The sequence below is a fragment of the Capra hircus genome, chromosome 28, assembly GCF_001704415.2.
Source record: "Capra hircus breed San Clemente chromosome 28, ASM170441v1, whole genome shotgun sequence".
NCBI classification, from domain to species: Eukaryota; Metazoa; Chordata; class Mammalia; order Artiodactyla; family Bovidae; genus Capra; species Capra hircus.
The window spans coordinates 29062095-29082823 of record NC_030835.1 but is presented as its reverse complement, the minus strand read 5'-3'; the positions used below and the strand labels follow the sequence as shown (position 1 = coordinate 29082823).

At 40.9% G+C, this 20729-nt stretch overlaps 1 long non-coding RNA gene across 1 annotated transcript; it reads left to right on the top strand.

Annotated features, from left to right (window-relative positions):
• LOC106503691 lies at positions 10775-14460 on the top strand. The gene is made up of 3 exons (XR_001297395.2): positions 10775-10813; positions 12234-12308; positions 13037-14460. It is a non-coding gene; the product is annotated as an uncharacterized LOC106503691 (long non-coding RNA).

Sequence of the window (20729 nt, the reverse complement as noted above, 5' to 3'; positions counted from 1 at the left end):
TAAGATAAAGCAAGAATTCTAGAGACACTAGGGAACGACTGAATTATGGGAAACTGGCATTAGTTGGCAGTTTCACCAACTAGTGACAAGGAAATCCTGGAATAACTCCTGCACTGGAGAGCCGTGAGTTAGCTGTGCCTGGGGCTGAACACCTAGCTCACTTCCTCCATAACACGCTGAAAGCTGAAATAACATTTACTGGCATCAGCTCTGGTGGGCTCTGTGCTAAGTCCCATATTCATAACATCTCATTTAGTCCTCACAAAATCCTCGCAAGACAGGCAGTACAAACTGGAAACAGAGGCTCAGAAATGTTATTTTAGCCGAGGTCATGAAATAATGGAGCACCATCAACTCTATAGTTTGTGCGTGCTTAACTTGAATTTGTGCCGGAGAAGGCAATGGCACCCCACTCCAGTACTCTTGCCTGGAAAATCCCATGGACAGAGGAGCCTGGTGGCCTGCAGTCCATGGAGTCGCTGAGTTGGACACGACTGAGTGACTTCGCTTTCACTTTTCACTTTCGTGCATTGGAGAAGGAAATGGCAACGCACTCCGCTGTTCTTACCTGGAGAATCCCAGGGGCGGGGGAGCCTGGTGGGCTGCCGTCTATGGGGTCATGCAGAGTCAGATATGACTGAAGCGACTTAGCAGCAACTTGAATTTGAAAAACCACTTTGGAATTTAGCAAGTCCACAAACTCTCTGAAAGTTTATGTTAAATTCTTTGTGCTGTTTCATGGAAACAAGGTATCTGATGTTCATCAATTTTTCAGAAAGATCTACATTTTAAGAGCCATTATCACCATTATTTAGAAGACAGTGCCTGATTTGGATTATAAGATGCACAAAGACAAGGCCCTGTTTTCTTCAGTCTCCACTTTGCCTAGACTGGTGTTTTATCCCCTCCGACTCTTTGCGACCCCATGGACTGTATCTCACTGGGTTTCTCTGTCCATGGAAGTCTCCAGACAAGAATAATGCAGTGGGTTGCCATTCCCTTCTGCAGGGGCTCTTGCTGACCCAGGGATCGAACCCTGGTCTCCCACACTGCAGGCAGATTCTTTAGTGAGACACCAGGGAAGCCCTTCATGTCCTTAGCCGCTCATTGGAACTGATAGAACTAAATCAAATGTGTGATGAAGAAAGTATAAGCTAAAAAACAATTAGTGGCGACAGGGAAGAGCATCACCTTGGTAAATCACGTGCACACACAGCTAATTTACGAGCCAGCTCCCTGGCACCCACACAGTCCTAAGAGCCATCTTAAACAAGTGGCAAGCAGCCAACCAGGTAGACAATAGAGGGAGGAAGGAGCAAAAACTTTACAGGAAGTTAGCACAAGCAGCAGCACCTGGGATGTGAGCCCAGAAAGACTGCATTCCTGCAAATCTATTCCAGTCCAGTCTCTTTCCGAGAAATACTTGTGTTCAGGTTAAATACTCTCCTCCAAAAGCCAGCTGCAGCACTACCAAAAAAAAGCTGACTACTGGGAGTGGAGCAGCATCTCTCCTCCCCAAACCCTTTCCATACAGACCATGACTGTTTCTAATTTTGTCCTCTGTGTGCCCGCCCCCATTCACAGCCGTGTCTTAAAAGGACAGCAGCCAGCCCTATGTCCCTGCTTCCTCACCTGCACACTCCTTTATTTCAGAGTCACCAGCTTCTGTCCCTCCTCAGCTATGGAAAGGGCTCTTCTCGGATCACCGTTGACCTCCTATTTGCCATGTCCATCAAGGATTTTTCCATCTCTTGTCTCAGTTCATCTGTTGAGGGCACTTAACACGGTTGACAGTTCTTTCCTTTCCCCTTACGTCTTTTCTAGGTTTTTGACCTCAGTCTTCCTAACTTCTCAAGAGAGACCTGCACTGTCTCTCTTTAATCCAACCCACATGAAGGCTATAGCTTTCATATGGTGGTGCTGACAGTTTAGTTGCTAAGTCGTGTCTGACTCTTGGAACCCTATGGACTGTAACCCTCAGGCTCCTCTTTCTGTCAATGGGATTCTCCAGGCAAGAATACTGGAGTGGGCTTCCATTTTCTTCTCCAGGGGATCTTCTCAACTTAGGGGTCTTCTGCACTGTAGGCAGATTCTTCGCCTCTGAGCCACCAGGGAAGTCTCGCAGCTTTCACATAATATCTCCCAAATCCAACTTAATTTCCCTGAACCCCAAACCCATATTTCATCATTTCCAAAATAGAACACCTTGGGACTTCCTTGGTGGTGGTCCAGTGGTTAAGACTTCCACTGCAGAGGGTACCAGTTGGATCCCCTGGTTGGGGAATTAAGATCCCACATGACTTGAGGCAAAAAAAAAAAAAAAAAAAATTGAAACACCAAGCAACACAGACCCTGAAGCCAGAGAGGAGACATGGAGGTTTTGGAAGAAAGGAGACTCCCCGCCCTAACCCCTGCTCCCTGTAAGTCCAATCAGATAATGAGTCCCAGATAATTCTTCCCACTATCTCTAAATTGTCCCCTCTTAGCCATCCCCACTACAGCCCAGTCTTTGCCCTTCAAAGTGCCATGATTTATTGAGCAATTACTATGTGCCAGACCATGCCGATTTGCAGTTTCTCATCAACTCTCACCGAGACCAACAATTGCCTCAGTTTTGGGTAGTGCATCAGTTCTGTCATCCAATATTAGGATTGTTCTATAATTTCAAATCTGTTTGCATGACTACAAACATGATTTGAAAACCTCTCAAATCTCTCTTTATCCTTAGGATAAGATCAGATTTAGCGGGGGTCCCCTGCCTGCTGCTCCTACCTGATCTCAGCATTTCTTCCTCAGCATTTCCATCTCCGTGCTCTGCCTCATCTTGGTCTCAGCACACCACACACACAGCCATTCTGAATTATTTGCAGTTCCCCGCAAACACCAAGTGCATTGTCTTTCTACAGGCTGTCCCTGCCGCCTAGAAAACCCTTCTCCCCATCCTCCAACACTCTGCCTCCTCCATCCCTCCATCATCTCTGTCGGGCTTGCATGCATGAGCAATCATGTCCAACTCTTTGTGACCCAATGGACTGTAGCCTGCCAGGCTTCTCTGTCCATTGGATTTCCCAGGCAAGAATACTGCAGTGGGTTGCTATTTCCTCCTCCAGAAGATCTTCCTGACCCAGGGATCGAACCTTTGTCTCCGACATTGAACCTTTGTCTCTGACATTGGCAGGCAGATTCTATACCACTGAGTCACCCTCACACATCTCCGTCAGGTTAACTTCTATTCATCCAGCAAGACCCTGGCGAAAAATTACAGCTTTTAGGAAGCCTTCCCTGACCCCTTTTCTATTGATATTAAAATGTGGCTCATCGCCCTTTCTTTGTTCTTGCAAAGCAACATACCTCTAGTTATTTTGAAGAGTGTGACCCCATGGACTGTAGTAATATTTAAGCTTTGTGAATTTCAAAAAGCAAGTCCCTATCGTGAAGAATAGGTCTACATTTTTTGCAGTTCAGAAACCTTAAACATTACAAAAGCCAACAACCTCCACTGAATTGATGTGAGGCTATTTATCATCTTTATTCCATTTAAGATGATTGAATGTGTTTTCATTATGGGGTACCTGCCCCAGACTCTTTTATGAGTGTTTTGTAATGCAGTTTGTGCACCTTATCAACATTCTAAAAATTCAGAATTAGGAAACACATCTACATCCAAAGATTTCAGTTATGAGATATAGACATATATAATCATTGCTTTCTTTGTCTTTCTCCCATTCTAATCAAAAACTTTTTGAAGCTTCAACTGTGTCTTTTTGCATGTCCAAATCCCCAGTATCTAATGTAATTTCTGGTTCTAGAGAGGTTTGCTGAATAAATTAAGGATATACTGATATTTATGAACTTAGACTGCATTTCATAGAACTGATTCCCAAGGTTTAAACCTGATACCTTCCCTTGCTTCCCACATCATATACCTTCTCTGGATACCCTGCACACACACCAGATTTCTCATTGTATAATAACAGTTTGCATATCTGTGTCACCAGTGAGACTGAGCTTCCAACAAAGCAAAGATAACTACATATTAATCATTGTATTCCTGGGTTCATTGTGCCCAGCACAATCTCAGGCACATTATATGCAATACATCTTGTATTGTACATCATATCAATACATCTTGTTGAATGATAGAAGGTAGAAAAGGACAGTGGGCAAGAGAGAAAGGAAGAAAGATAAAAATGGGAAGAATGGAAGAAGTCTGGGTGAAAATGATTTAATCTCTATTTAGAGGACTCCTATATTAAATTCCTATAGTATATTATAATATACTATAGTATATTCTAAACATAGTATGCTGCCACTTTATAACATTGGTTATATTTGTGCATCACTTTCATTACATAATATTTTTATTTACATTAGCTTACTTTCTAGCTAAACACATTTGTTTGTTTGTTTGTTTGTTTAGGCTGGGTCTTCACTGCTACAAAAACTTTTCTCTAGTTGCAAAGAATGGGGGCTACCCTCTATTTGCGGTACACTGGCTTCTCATCGCAATGGCTTTTCTTGTTGTGGAGCACGGTCTCTACGGTTCATGGGCTTCAGTATTTACCGCTTGTGGGCCCAGTAGCTATGGCTCCTGGGCTCTAGAGCACAAGTTCAGTAGTTGTGAGGCACGGACTTATTTGTTCCTCGGCATGTGGGATCTCCCCGGACCAAGGATCGAACCCATGTCCCCTGAATTAGCAGCCAGATTCTTTACCACTGAGCCACCAAGGAAGACCCAACACATTTATTTTTAAAAGAAACTTTTTCTTCTCACCCTAATGGAAAATCACTTTCCCTTGCAATAAACAATATGATTGAAACAAAATATAACAAAATGTTAATTCCTTGTTTTATTCTGTATTCTGCTGAGAACCTCACTTTTTGTTAAAAAAAAAAAACAGAGAGACTTAATAAGTGTTAAGTGGATGTGAAAACTGCCACTAGATGTGATCTTTCTCTTTAATGTTAGCTGAAGGAGTGAAAAAGAACTGAAAAGGTAATAACTCATTCTTATTCGATATTATTTAATGCTTATCCTTAAGCCACCTACTGTTAGCTCAAGAACCACAGCAAAAGGAAGACCATGCAAACCTTCCTCTCCTTTTTTCCTCATTCTGCTTCTACACTTATGATATTTCTCCACAACTTCAACTGGACACTCTATTCTGTCCAGAGTAATTCCTACTATAATTAGTCTCTAACTCATGACTATGTTTAAACAGGAGGAATTTTCCACCTGACCATTAGCGAGAGAGAGGCTGCTTTCTCATGTGGTGTCCCTGCAATCTCGAATCAACAAGGAAGCAAGAGTTAATACAGAAGTTTTTAGCCTGTGAGAAAATGTTTTTAAAGTTCAGGAAATTATGTTTAGCAACTGTGTATTTGTTTCATAAAAGAAGCAAGTAATAGAAAAGCATTTCTCAGATAAAAATGAAATATCTCTCTGTATTTGGTTACCCCTACCCATGGGGACTGTGATCATATGCAGAAATATGTCCCTTAATTTGTAAATTTTTATGAGGGAAAACAGCTCACCAAGCACAAAGTTGAACCAAAATGTTTTCTTTCTTGTGGCTTTTGGCTTTCTCTACCCTATTTATGGTCTCAACTGGGTAGAAACTCATACTTCTAAATACACAATAAAGATTATGGCCTAGCAATATTTTTATCAAAGTCAACTGGAATGAGAGTATAATGTTTATGTATTAAGTTTTGCAATCCCATGTAGAACGTGGTTAAGTAATTTATTTTAATTATCTACTTCCATTTCTTAATTCCTTAAATGTTTCAAAAAAATAGAGATTTTTTTTCTGACATTCCCCCAAGAAATGAGAAGTATTGTTGACTCAACATATTTAAGATAACTAATTATTGATTTTAAAAACCCAGTCATCCATATGATCCCACAGATTCACTCGAGTATCTACTCCTCGGAAAAGATGAAAACTCTAATTCAAAAAGATACACACACACCCAATGCTCATAGAGGTGCTATTTACAGTAGTCAAGACAAGGAAGCAACGTAAATGTCCATCAACAGATGAATGGGTAAAGAGGTTTCTGTTGTACATATATACAATAGAATATTACTTAGCCACAAAAAAGAATGAAATAATGCCATTTGCAGCAACATGGGTGGAACTAGGGATTGCCATACTAAGTGAAGTAAGACAGCAAAGACAAACATTACAGGATATCACTTATAAGTGAAATCTAAAAAATAATGCAAATGAATCTATTTATGATGGGAAACACATGTATACCTGTGGCAGATTCATGTTGATGTATTTCAAGACCGATACACTTGTAAAGTAATTAACCTCCAATTAAAATAAATCAATTTAAAAAAATTAAAAAAACAGACTAACAAAGAAAAAACAAACTATGGTTACCCAAAGGGAAAGGGTGGAGATTAGGGATAAATTAAGAGTAAGGGATTAATAGCTATTCACTGCTATATATAAAATAGATAAGAAACAAGAGTTTACCATATAACGCAAGGGATAATATTCAATACCTTGTAACAACCTGTAATGGAAAATCTGAAAAATATATATATATATATGTATAACTGAATCACTTTGCTCTACACCTGAAACTAACACAATATTGTATCAACTATACTTTAACAAAAACATTTTAGATGTCTAAGGGAAAATAGACCCTAATTAGAGATCATTAGTTATATTATATGTATCAATTTATTTGGGGTTTATTTTTCTACAAGTGATATTTTTAAAGAAACATTTAATTTTCATATTTTAAAACTATATGTCACATTAATCTACAGGGCTTTGTATTCAAAAGCTAGAGAATAAACCCCTTTACTTGCAAAAGAGAAAATAAACTAATTACAAAGTAGTTTATGACATGGGCCTAATAAACTTTATCATCATAATAATCTTTATAATAATAATAAACTTCATAGTAAAGTTACAAAAGAAAACAAAAAGGTTAAGTCTATTCTATCTCCATGTTTAGATTTTAGCGACTTTTCATTAACTCCTCTTCTCTACTTTGGTCTGAGGCTTCAAAATACATAAAGTGATGGTAATATGAATAATGGCTTCCCTGGTGGCTCAGTGATAAGAATTCGCCTGCCAGTTCAGGGACCCGAGTTCAATCCCCGGGTCGGGAAGATCCCCTAGAGGAGGAAATGGCAACCCACTCCAGTACTCCTGCGTGGAGAAACCCATAGACAGAGGAGCCTGCCGGGCTATACAGTCCATGAGGTCCCAAAGAGTCAGATATGACTTAGCGACTGAACAATAGCAATGTGAATAATAGTAATATCAATCCACAGAAATACATATAAAAAGTTAACATGAAGCAAAACTAGTTAGCAATTTGAAATAAATGTGTGACTTTCAGCTACACAGTAATAAGGAAAAGCAAACTTCTCCTATGACCCTTACTTGAATTCCCAGTGAAATGAATGGTATTGACTTTAGTCAAAGGTGCTCAGGAAAGAAGGCTAAAGTTATGTTTGTTGAGCGCCTAGCTGAACTCTGTATTCTGTTTATGGTTCTTCCAATTTATTGATATATATCTTTTCCATTGCTTATCCTGTCTCACACTAAGTTTATAAATCCAGAGTAGATTATTTTAATAAAAGTATTGATAAATAGAATGGAAATACAGGGGCACTATACAAATGTTACATGGTTTTATTGGTTGATTTATGCAACAATGACATTTGAAGTTCATTTCAGCTGCATCCCTTTATGAATCACCTCTTTACAGCAAGGGCCTTCTCTTTTGCAGAGCACTTGAAAAATACCATCCATGACGTGCCACTAACATTTCTCCAAATGCACTGCCTGCTAGGTGTATAGATTAGCATGTCTCTCAGATTCTTCTTACTCTTCATTCTAATCTAGGGGTCAATCAACTTTTCTGTAAAGGGCAGAGAATACTTATTTGAGATTTTATAGGCCATGTGGTTTGTGGTACAACTACCCAACTCTATTGTTGCTCCATGAAATGAATCATACCTAACACATGGACGTGGCAATGCTCAATAAAACACGTGGTGGGCCAGAGGGGCCCGAGTCTGCTGACTCCTGATGGAGACTGCCAGCACCCTAGCCTTTGGGTGCATTTAACCCCTACAACAAATCTCTGAGATGCATAGTATTCTCCACTTTTTATTGGTGAGGAAATTAGGTTTTACCAAGTTGACTTGGTCTTTCCTGGTGGCTCAGCTAGTAAAGAATTTGCGTGCAATGCAGGAGACTTAGCTTCAGTCCCTGGGTCGGGAAGATCCCCTGGAGGAGAAAATGGCAACCCACTCCAGTATTCTTTTCTGGAAAACCCCATGGACAGAGGAGCCTGGTGGGCTACAGTCCATAGGGGTTACCAAGAATTGGACACAACTGAGCAAGTAACACTTTCACTTTCAAGTTTACTTGGAGCTTTCCAGGTAAAGTGGTAAAGAGCCCACCTGCCAATGCAAGAAACCTAAAAGACATAGGTTTGACCCCAGGGTCTGGAAGATTCCCTGAAGGAGGACATGGCAACCCACTCCAGTATTCTTGCCTGGAAAATTCCATGGACAGAGGAGCCTGGTGGGCTGCTGTACCTGGGGTTGCAAAGAGTTGGACACAAGTGAAGCGACTTAGTACATACAGAAGTTGACTTGAGTGACTTCTCCTAGCTCTTGCATCAAGTAGCCTGGTCTGTCTGTGCAGTAGCCCCATCCTTGTTCTGAGGCCGCCATTTCCTGCCCAGAATACTGTCCTTCAATCCTAACCAGGTTTCTTTGTTGCCCTCTCTCCTCCCTATAATTCATTCTTCTCACTGCATCAAGAATGTTCTTTTAAAAATGTAAATTAAGCAACTCCCTGCCAACCTAGTGGTTAGGACTCTGTGCTTTCACTACTGCCGTGGGCCCAGGTTTGATCCCTGGTAAAATCTCAGAAGCCAAGTGGCCCAGCTTAAAAAACAAAATGTAAATTAGATCCCATGACTGTCCTGCTTAAAACCCTCCAGTGGCTTCTATTGCCTTTGGAGTTAAAACCAAATTCCTGATCCTGCCTGCCAAGCCTGACATGGTGCCCCCGCCCCCTCCCGCCTGCCTGCCTGACTGACCTCACTCTCTGCCCTTTTCCCCTGCAGGTCCCAGCCTCAACAGCCTCAGTTCTATTTCTGAGACAAGCCCAGGTCCTAATGCCCTTATGATCTCTGCACACAATGCTTCCTTTGCCTGGAGCATCTTCTCTGCCCTTCCTCCAGGTCTTTACAGTGGCCTCCTTCTTGTCTTAGCCTCAAGATCATTTTCCCCCAGAAATCTTCCGTGATTATCCAATCTATGCCTTGTTGTTGTTGTTCAGTCAATAAGTTTGTGTCTGGCCATTTGGGACCCTATGGACTGCAGCACACCAGGCTCCCGTATCCTTCACCATCTCCCGGAGCTTGCTCAAACTCAAGTCCATTGAGTGAGTGATGCCATCCAACTATCCTCTCCTCGGTTGTCCCCTTCTCCTGCCTTCAGTCTTTCCCAGCATCAGGGTCTTTTCAAAGGAGTCAGTTCTTCGCATCAGGTGACCAAAGTATTGGAGCTTCAGTTTCAGCATCAGCGCTTCCAAAAAATATTCATAGTTGATTTCCTTTAGAATTGACTGGTCTATGCCTTGTCATCAACCATTTTCTTTTCTGCATAGCTCTCATTACTATGGGAATTTTTTAGGCTATTGTTCAGTGCCTATCTGTCCTACCAGAATGCAAGTTCCCTAGAAGCAGGAATATCTTTCTGTCTTATTCACCACTATATTATCAGAGTATTCAATAGTGTTTGGCATATAGTAAAGACTCAAATGTGGGCTTCCCTGGTGGCTCAGAGGTTAAAGCATCTGCCTCCGATGTGGGAGACCCAGGTTCGATCCCTGGGTCGGGAAGATCCCCTGGAGAAGGAAATGGTAACTCACTCCAGTATTCTTGCCTGGAGAATCCCATGGGCAGAGGAGCCTGGCAGGCTTAATATTGATATTTATCAGTATCTGCTGAATGAGTGCTTGTCAACAAAAATCTCATGTTCTTTTTCACAGTTAAACCACTTCCCTGGACTGACTGAGGTTATTTCCCATAAGACACATCATAGCATTTGGTTAGGGAAGTATTTGATTTGTGTTGTTCCAGTCACATCCCTAACTTATAACCCCAAGGACATAAGCAGAGGAAAACAAAATACACCAACTATGTTTGGCCAGTTTGTTCAATGACCAAAGATGATGATATGTTCCACTTAAAGAATAATACCCTTGAAAGCAACAGCCCAAACTTGATGTGGTTAAAATTCTATTGTTTAGAGAAGCAAGCTTGCTGAAATGATTTAACTCTTAAAGTGCCATTCTTCAAAGGTCTCGTTAAAAATGAAAATAATATCTAGTCGTTCCAGTTTCTCTATAAAAAATATTACAATGCTATTGTCAAGTTTCCATCCCCACAAAATCTGGATCCTCTCCAGAATATATCAGTAGCTAAGGAGAGGAATTTAGGGAAGCTTAACATGAGCATGACTAAGGAGGCTCCCCAGAGTGGGTAGGATGAGACCTGGACTTTAATAGAGGGGTAGAATTCAGAAAGAATTCGGAAAATTGATAAGTAAATTGCAACTGAGGAAGAGTTTTCAGAGTTCCTAATCTTCAAAGCCATGTCATATTGCAAGCATGCCAAATAAGTGTCCTTTTTTTTTTCTTTTTGGGACCACATTATGTGGCACATGGGATCTTAGTTCTCTGACCAAGAATCAAACCTGGACCCCCTGCACTGGAAGCTCAGAGTGTTAACCACTGGGTCACCAGGGAAGTCCCAGGTAAGTGTCCTTTATAGTGTCATCTCTAATTAATTCGTCGGGGTTCAGTAGAGAAGAGTGCTGTGATCAACTAGTGATGCCTGCCACAGGTCAGAGCTGGGGGAAGGGAACCATGCATGTCACACACTTGCTTTATCTGCTCAGATCTCTTAGGGACCTGTTTCCCCACACCATAATAAGGACATTTTGTAACACTTCAAATTTTACATCTCTTCACATGAAAATATCTTCTTTTTGATATATTGATATAAACTAATGTTGAGGTATTCTGGTAGCAAGATGGAAGAAGAAAACAAGAAGAGGTATTTGTTTTTAGGAGAGGGTTCTCTCACTTTCTACCTATATCCCACTGCTCTTCAGTCCCTCTGCTTCTCAGACAGCAGTATGTGTGAGCCTGAAAGTAAGGGTGTGGAGTTTCCAGGAGAGTGTCAATGCAGGCACAGAGGTCTATCTGGGGGCCTTTAAAGGGAGGCAGAGAAGGAATCAATTTAGCAGGATACCAGCTTAAAGAGGTTCAGTCTAAGAGGTCTTCTCTCTGTGTACATTTTCTCACTCATTCTCCTTTTGGCTGTAGCTCCTTTTCTTTTCTCATTTCTAGAAACAGTGGGAGGGACTTCCCTGGTGGTCCAGTGGTTAAGACTTCTCCATCCATTGCAGGGAGTGCAGATTCAATCCCTGTTCAAGGAGCTAAAATCCCACATGCCTTGCGGATAAAAAACTGAAACGTAAAACAGAAGCCATATTGTAAACAAATTCAGTAAAGACTTTAAAAATGGTCCACATCAAAAAAATCTCAAAAACAAAAAAGAAAGAAAGACAGCGGGATATGTGGAAGGAGAAAGATGTGGAAATAGAAGAGCATCTCTGTGGCTTTGAAGCTCTCCAGGCACATGGGTTATGGAAAGGCCAAAGAGACCCTTTCCAACTGCTGGGCCCTAGGCCACCCTGGCTGTAGGGTGACTATGCTCCATGAACACTTGGGCTGGCAGCTGTAGTCAAAGACACAGACATAAAATGACAATAGTAAAAGCTAACATTAATCAAGACCTAGCCATATGCCAAACATGGTCCTAAGTACTTGCAGTACATTTTTCTTGTGGTCAGAAACATATAACAAAAGGGAAAGACTTTGGCATCAGGCAGACCTCGGCTTGAATCTGGGTTGCATCACTGATTAGGAGTATGGTTTGGGTTATAATAGTCTGCCTCTCTGAGCCTCAGTTAGCTTATGTATGTGTTAGAAGATATTATAATATCCATACTGCTTCGGTGCTGCAGTAACTAGAGATACTGTGTGTAAAGTACCTGCCCCTTAGGAGGCGTTCCATAAACAGATATTAGTGTTTTCATGGCTGTGAAACAAATTACCACAAATTTGACGGCTCATAACCGCATACTTTTTTTTTTTTCTCTCTTGCAGTTCTGGAGGGCAGATGTTTGAAATGAGTCTTGAGGGAGGAAAACCAAGGTGTCAAGTGTCGGGGGGAGGCTCCAGGTGAGAATCTGTTCCTTGCCTTCCGCAGCTTCCAGAGGCTGTCCTGATTCCCCGGTTCACGTCTTCACGTCACGTCACGCTTTCTCCCCCAGCTTCCGCCACCACATGGCCATCTCCTCCTCTCTCATCACGTTTCCGTCTCCCTCTTACAAGGACACTTGTAATTACGTTTAGATCCCACCCGGATAATCTAGGCTAATCTCCCCATCTCAGAATTCTTTACCTTAATCAAATCTGAAAAGTTCCCATTATCATACACGATTCACATTTTCCAGGAATAGCATCTGGACGTTTCGGAGGGGGGGCATTATTCAGCCTACCATGATGGATATGTTAAAATGTCCCATGAATGGCCTCATTTTTAAGAGGGACGCTGCAGACTCATTTGAGCCTACCAGAGGAGACCAGCTAGGCACATCAAGACCAGACCTTTGGCACATCAAATTGGGAAAGTTCGAATCAGTAGGATCCTATAGACTTCCTTCCTTCCTTCCTTTTTAAGAAAGTGTTTCTAGAATCATAGCACTGCTAGGGCCCTCTGAGAAGAAATGTAGGTCCCTCACCTTATAGATGAGAAGACTGAGTATTTGTAAAATGTCAGGAGGCAACCCAGACTAGAGCCCAGGTACTTCCATTCTAAGGTTCCTGTTCTCTCCCCTATTTCTGAAAATAATTCCCTAATATATATCTACAAGTTTCAATGTTAGCAAATATTCTCTCTTTCACAGAAAGAATATGGCAAAGCATCTCCTTTGGAAAAGCCGGCACAGCTGGAAATCCACCTGTGGGTGAAGAAACTGAAGTTTATATGTATTGTATTGCTGTATTTTTTTAAGATATATATTTATCTTTAATTGAAATACATTTGATGCACAGTATCAAACTGTACACAGTTTCAGGTGTACTACATAATATTTGATATTGGCATTCTTTATGAAATGATCATCATAATAGTAATCATCTGTAATCATCTGTCCCAATACAAAGTTATTACAATATTATTGACCATAATCTTCCTTATGCTGTATGTTACATTCTTGTCGCTTACTTGTTATACAACTGAAGGCTTGTACCTTTTTTAAAAAACATTTTATTTTATATTGGAGTGTAGTTGATTAACAATGCTATGTTAGCTTCAGGTGTACAGCAAGGTAGTTCAGTTCTACATAAACACGTATCTATTTTTTTTTCAAATTCTTTCCCATTAAGGTTGTTACATAATATTGAGCAGAGTTCCCTGTGCTGTACAGAGGGTCTTTGTTGGCTGTCCATTTTAAATATAAATGCTGGGTATTTTTGTTTGAGCCTACTGCCTTTGTTCCTTTGTATGGAAACTTTCTCACAGTTCCTACAAGCTCAGCTGGCATTGCTGGTGATATGAAACTTGTCAAGAAACATTGATCTCTGGGGGAAAAAGGAAAAATTAACCAGTGATTCTGCACTGACTGGGCACCCCACCCAACCAGATTCACCAGGAGGGCTTTTTCCTCTGCCATCACACCTAACGGCAGTGGTTCTCAAGGTGTGGTGTCTGGAGCATAAGATAAGATCACCTGGAACTTACTACAATTGCAAATCATTGCACCTCACCCCCTATCATATCCAAAGTCTGAGGTTGGGGCCCAGCAATCTGTATCAATAGCCCCTGATGATGTCAGCTCCAGGGTTAGAACCAATTCCTTAAGTCAATGCCAGACTTCTGTGGGATGAATGGGGCGGATGGGCAGGAGAAAAGGGCAAGGTTTGCTTCCCAAGTTGAGAATGACCATGGACATGATTACATCTAAGGGTTTTCTTCTTGGGTGCTTTGGAATGGAGAGCTCTGGTCTAGACTATGACTTCAAGGATATAGGATATGCAGTTGTCATAGGAGAAGCAATCAGCAAAGGATAAAATCATATGGACGATACTATGGAGAGAATTCAGAAGGATTCAAGACTGTGTGGTTTTGGGTGACAGCAAAGAGAATAATTTCAATCCACGTGACAGGGAAACATGGACTATATAGGAAAAAATCTTGCATCCCAGTAAACCTAGAGACCTGAAAGAAAAATTCAAAAAAGAGCAAGGAAAGGAAGATGGAGTCCCAGCAGCAAAATCATTACAAGAGAACCTGAGGGGCTTCCCCGTGGTCCAGTAGTTAAGACTCCAAGTGGACCATAAAGAAGGCTAAGTGCCAAAGAATTGATACTTTCTAACTGGGATGCTGGAGAAGATTCTTGAGAGTCCCTTGGACAGCAAGGAGATCAAACCAGTCAATTCTACAGGAAAACAACCCTGAATATTCAGTGGAAGGACTGATGTTGAAGCTCCAATACTTTGACCACCTGATGGGAAGAGCTGACCCATAAAAGACTGTCATGCTGGGAAAGACTGAAGGCAAAAGAAGAGGGGTCGGCAGAGGATGAGATGATTGGTTGGCATCATTGACTTAACGGACATGAGTTTGAGCAAATTCCAGGAGATAGTGAAGGACAGGGAAGCCTGGTGTATTGCAGTCCATGGGGTCGAAAAGAGTCAGACACATCTGAGTGTCTGAACAGCAACAATGATTGCAGATCCCACATTCTGCAACTAAGACCCAGTGAAGCCAAATAAATAAATATTAAAAGAAAAAACCCTGACTGCTTGCAGGGTGACATCAGTAGATATTTATCAAACTTGTGAAGAAACTATTTAGGAGCTTCCTGTTGGAGGTTGGCTTGAGTTCAGCTTACATGGGGGCTATGAAGTGCAGTAGGGGAGAATGCCTTTCTCTTCTTAGGTCACAAGATAAGATACTAAGATTCTTCACACTTACCAGGGAGCAGGAATTCCACCTTCCACCTATTAGGACATGGATCTAAGGTCCTGGGGGGTCTTCCCTAGTAGCTCAGCTGGTAAAGAATCTGCCTGCAATGTTCAATCTGCCCCCAGTTCAACTCCTGTTTGGGAAGATCTCCTAGAGATGGGATAGGCTACCCACTCCAATATTCTTGGCCTTCCCTGGTGGCTCAGCTGGTAAAGAATCCTCCTGCAATGTGGGAGACCTGGGTTCGATCCCTGGGTGGGGAAGATCCCCTAGAGGAGGGTATGGCAACCCAGCTTCACTGTTGTTGCCTGGAGAATCCCCATGGGCAGAGGATCCTGGTGGGCTACAGTCCATGGGGTCGCAAAGAGTCGGACATGACTGAGCAACTAAGCACACACAGCACTAGGTTCCTGGGAGCTTCCACCTAATAGGACATGGATCGAAGATCCTGATTCTCAGCTAGGGGTTCTTTGTTCCCCAGGCCATATGTAGTGATGTCTGGAGACATTTTTAATTGTCACAGGCTGTACGGTTCCTGTTGGCATGTAATGAGGAAAGGCCGGGAATGCTGCTGACAAACCTCTAGTGCACAGGACAGCCCTCCACAAGAAATTATCTGGCTCCAGAGGTCAATAGTGCTGAGGTCAGGAAACGCTGCTCTTGGATAAGATGCACTGACAGCTGACAGCGCCCACCTCAGTCACATCTTAGGTATCAGTCTTCCCGAATGAAAACCTCTTGTTTGCAGGCAGCAAAACTGTATCTTAGAATATTCCTACCAAGCCAAAGTCAGGCCGACTATAAGTGACTGGGAGAACTGAGAGTGGTGAGCTGTTGTTGACCAGATGAAGACTTGATGGCTAGACTCAAAGTAATATCAAGTAAGCAGGTCAGATAGACAACCCCCATCTTCTCTGTCTAAAGGAACTTAGTGATCTAGTCACCTGGCTCTTTCCCAGTGGGTGGGCAATGGCTGTCTTCAGGTCAGCAATTCTAGCCTTGCAAGGAGTGGTACACAAGGATATATATAGCCTTGGGATGGGAAATGTACTGTTTAACCAACCACTCTGAACATCAAACGTGAATTACACTGATTCTGAATCACCAGTACCATTTCATCATTTAACTACCAAAGGTTAAAAGCCGGTCATTATAAAAGAAGCCCTGTAATGAACTTCTCTGTAACCTTGTGTGATGAGAGATCCAGGAGACTAGCACTTAATGTGTTCCAAGAATGCACTGTGTATTTAACCTAAAGATCTCTCTATTAATACTTTGCCTAGAATCACCCATGGCTACCAGATGTTCAATAAAGAGAGTTGTGAATACAGTTCACTAAAGGTACAGAAGAATAAAAATCTGTTTTCACCCAACTCTGGTATCTTTCCCCTGAATTGTTCATACTTAAATATAATTCTTTCCTACCCCACCCCCCAATTTTTTGTCCACTTTATTAGATAGTGATGATGTAAAAATTTGCAGGTAAAATATAGGTTTATTGGATGACTTTGCTAATTTTCGTTGCTCTTCTAATTAGTTAGGTAACATTTCTAAGTTTATCTTAATTGTTTTTTAACTCCTTAATTAAAACTGCCTGGAATTTAATTAACTTCTGATTAATTCTACTTCTTCCTCCACTTCATAAGCAAAGGGGTTGAGATAAAGAAATGTGGGGTATGGTTTTCAGTATGTAACTTGTTTTCTGTATGTAAATTGAAATTAAAGCAGTTGTCTTTTTTGGATTGGGTGATTTGACTACATAAGCTCAGTCTTTAAAAATATATATTTATTTAGCTCTCTTAGTTGAGGCCTGTGGGATCTTTAACTGCAGCATGCGAACTCCTAGTTGCGGCATACGGAATCTAGTTTACTGACCAGGGATAGAATCCAGGGCCCCTGTGCTGGGAGCATGAAGTCTAAGCCTCTGGACCACAGGGGAAATCCCAGATCAGTCTTTTTTCAGGTTATTTTCCCCTGGCTCCCCACCTGTTTACCTACTGAAACACCTAGAGATATTTTGCTTTGGCCTCAGCTTCTGGAGACCATGAATTATGAGCCTACTTTCTTAGCTAATGTCATAAATATATTTGGTTGTATATTTATTTGGTCTGATAAATGCGCAAGGGTTAAACTTTTCTCTGGATAAAACATTGACCTATTGTGAAGCCTGTTAATTTTTTCCTGGTCACTGAGTTATGAGTCATCACGAGGAAATCACTCTGACTCTGCACCAGGCTATAGGAGACAGCGAAAGAAATTCGTGTGCCCAAGCCAGCGCTCAGGAGACTGGCCTGGGCACAATTACTGCAATTACTGTTAAAAATGTCAGAAAAGAGATGTGATCTGAAATAAGACCTGGTTTTCTACTGAATGTAATTTCCTTTTCACTCTGATCTTGCACAATCACATAGGCTCACCTTTGCATGTGTGCACACACACACATACACACACACACTTCTTTGTGCACACAATTTCTTTTATTTTCCCTGGCACACAATTTCTAAATCTCCACTTTTCTACTTTAATTGACACATCCTCATATATTATTAAGATTCTTCTCAGAGAAGTCTTTTCTCAAAATTGTGAACAGACTTGTCTCGACATCAAGCGCTTGTTAAAAATATTATCCATCTACCCCTTACTGTTAGCCTCATTCTTACTTGTCCATGAAAACTTAGTTCAGTGACTGCCACCTCCTCTGGAAAGTCTTCTGGGATGCTCCAGTCCCAGGCAGAGGGAGGTGTTTATCCTCTGCCTCTCTGAGTACATGTGGTTCCCTCTGTTGTAAACTTGTGATGACTAGGAAAACTCCCTCCCCTGCCTTCTGTCTCTGCCTATGAGTTCCTTACAACTGGCGTTTTTTAAAATTGAAGTATTGTTGATTTACAATGTTGTATTACTTTCAAGGGTAGAGTGTGTATGTATGTACAACTGAATCACACACATATATATGTGTATATATATTCTTTTCCATAATAGGTTATTATAGGATATTGAGTATAGTTCCCTGTACTATACACTATGTCTTTGTTGTTTTCCTATTTTATATATTGTAGTGTGTATAGGTTAATACCAAACTCCTAACTTATCCCTCCTCCCCTAGCTATCCCCTTTGCTGCTGCTGCTGCTAAGTCGCTTCAGTCGTGTCTAATGCTGTGAGACCCCATAGACGGCAGCCCACCAGGCTCCCTGGTCCCTGGGATTCTCCAGGCAAGAACACTGGGGTGGGTGCTATCCCCTTGAGTAATCAATAAGTTTGTTTTCTATGTCTGTGAGTCTATTCTGTTTTTATGAATAAATTCTTTTGTATCATTTTTTAGATTCCATGTATAAGTGATATCATATGATGTTTTTCTTTCTCTGTCTAACGACTGACGGTTTTATAAGCCTTGTACATCTGGTGCTCAGGACAGTCTCTTACATACTATAAACAGGTACCAAATACACATTTTATCAATTTTCCTCCACAGGCTTAGTGATAGAATGAAAAAAATACAGGAATGCATGACTGTCAGAAACATGGAATTCACAGAGATGTGTCTGGAAAGACAGATATTCCTGCAAGGCAACCAACTGATATGATTAGGAACCGCTGCACTCCATGATATCCAGAGATATGTTAAGTTGGACAACTTCTACTCTGGCTTGGAAAAAAATGCATTCATTTATCCAACAAACACTTGGCTGTGTTTTAAAAATTAACCTCTAAACTATTTTGTAGGAACTGAAGAACTGCTAAAGAAAGCACCAGGGGTGCCAAGATTGTTATAACAAAGAGAGATAAGACCCCAACAAAGTACATATAGTATGACAGCACAGTGATGAGATCATAAGCTCTGGAGTCAGACTAAGTTCAAGACACTTACCACTGATTACTGATCATTGATTATTATCAAGGTTACTTGGGCTAGAGACTTACCCTTGCCAAGCCCTGGGATCCTTACCTGTAGAATGGAATCTAATAACTCACATAATATTTCTGAACTTTATAATGTTATTTTGATTATTAACTTATAATTCTTATAAAGCGCTTAATAGTAAGTGCTTTAAATAAGGCATTAACAGTAATGCCTTGGACATGGGAAACACTCAGTAAATGTCAGTGCCTCTATTACCACTACTTGAATAGAACAAAATATGAAAGGATGTCCTACTTAATGAGTAGAGACAGGGATAGTGAAAGGTGATTTTTTTAAAACTTTGTTTATTTTATGCCTAATTTTTAAAAATTTGTCAACATTATTTATACATTTTAATTGAAATATAGTTAATTTGCAATGTTGTGTTAGTTTCCAGTTACATCAAAGTGATTCAATTATACATACATATGTATATATTCTTTTTCAGATTCTTTTCCACTACAGCGTAGGTTATTATAAGATATTGAGTATAGTTTCCTGTGCTATTACAGTAGGTCCTTGTTGTTTATAAAGTAGCATGTATGAATTAATTGCAAACTCCTAATTTATCTCTCCTCCCCTCTTTAATACATAAAAAACTAACATTACTTAATCGCGTTAGAAAACAAAGATTAGGCCTCACCCTCTGCAACGGCCCACATTCTGTCTGTGGAGTGTGATTCTCTCTAAATAAACCCATTCTTACCTTAAAAAAAGAAAAACAAAAGTTAAACATAAGTCACCTATATTCTCAAACGAACGCTTTGGTACACATTATTCCACAGTTTTTTATTTCCTTGTAGAGAGATCATATTAAGCTTACTATTTGGTATCATATTTCCCCATTACTCTCAATAATTATGTATTTACACCATAACTCTTTACAGTTCCATGTATTCATTGTATAATTGCATATATTGTATCTAGTTGATTGCCTGTCAGAGCTATTTTTCTTTGTTCTATTAGAATCAACACTGTAAAGAACATCGCTTCCTGCCAGTGGTCTGATAATCATCTGATATTCTTTCTAAAGGGAACAATTACTCATCACCAGTTAAATTTTATTTTACTACTTTATTTACTTTGTTCAGTAGATAAAACATTTGCATATTTCAAAGAGCAAAACCATATAGAAATCATAAGTACGATACCTTGCTAACACTCTGTCTCCATCTAGTTTCTCAGTTTCTCCCATCATAGAAAATCATTTTGATTATGTTATTATGTAACTTTATGGTATTGTCAGGCGAGTGTATGCTCCTCGGTTCTGTCTCGTCACAACGAAGATTTGGAGTGACAGACATTAAAGCCCCCCTTGGCTCATCACAGCTCTTGGGTCTTGGACAGACCGTGTTATAGCTCTCAGGTCTCGAATGGACCGTTGTAGCTCTTAGCCAAATCAGTGTTACAGCTCCATGTTACAGCTCTATTTTATTTAGATAATAGCAGGAAAATCCATCTTCGAGCTGTGAGAGCATGTCGACCCAAAGACGCGAAGAGAAGAGCGCCCCAGCTCGCGGGAGAGAGAGAGAGAGCCATTTGGCTCCTTTTTTTATATGTTTTTTTCTTCCCCCTGGGCCTGTCCTATGCAAATTGGGCTTAGCCAGGAGTGCTGTTCTACCTGAAGTCCTCACTCCGGTCCTCGGACCTTCCTTTGACCTTCCTCTATTCTATTTTCGCAGGCTTTTCCCTTCCTTGTCTTTTAGCCACCACCATTTTGGACTCCTTTTC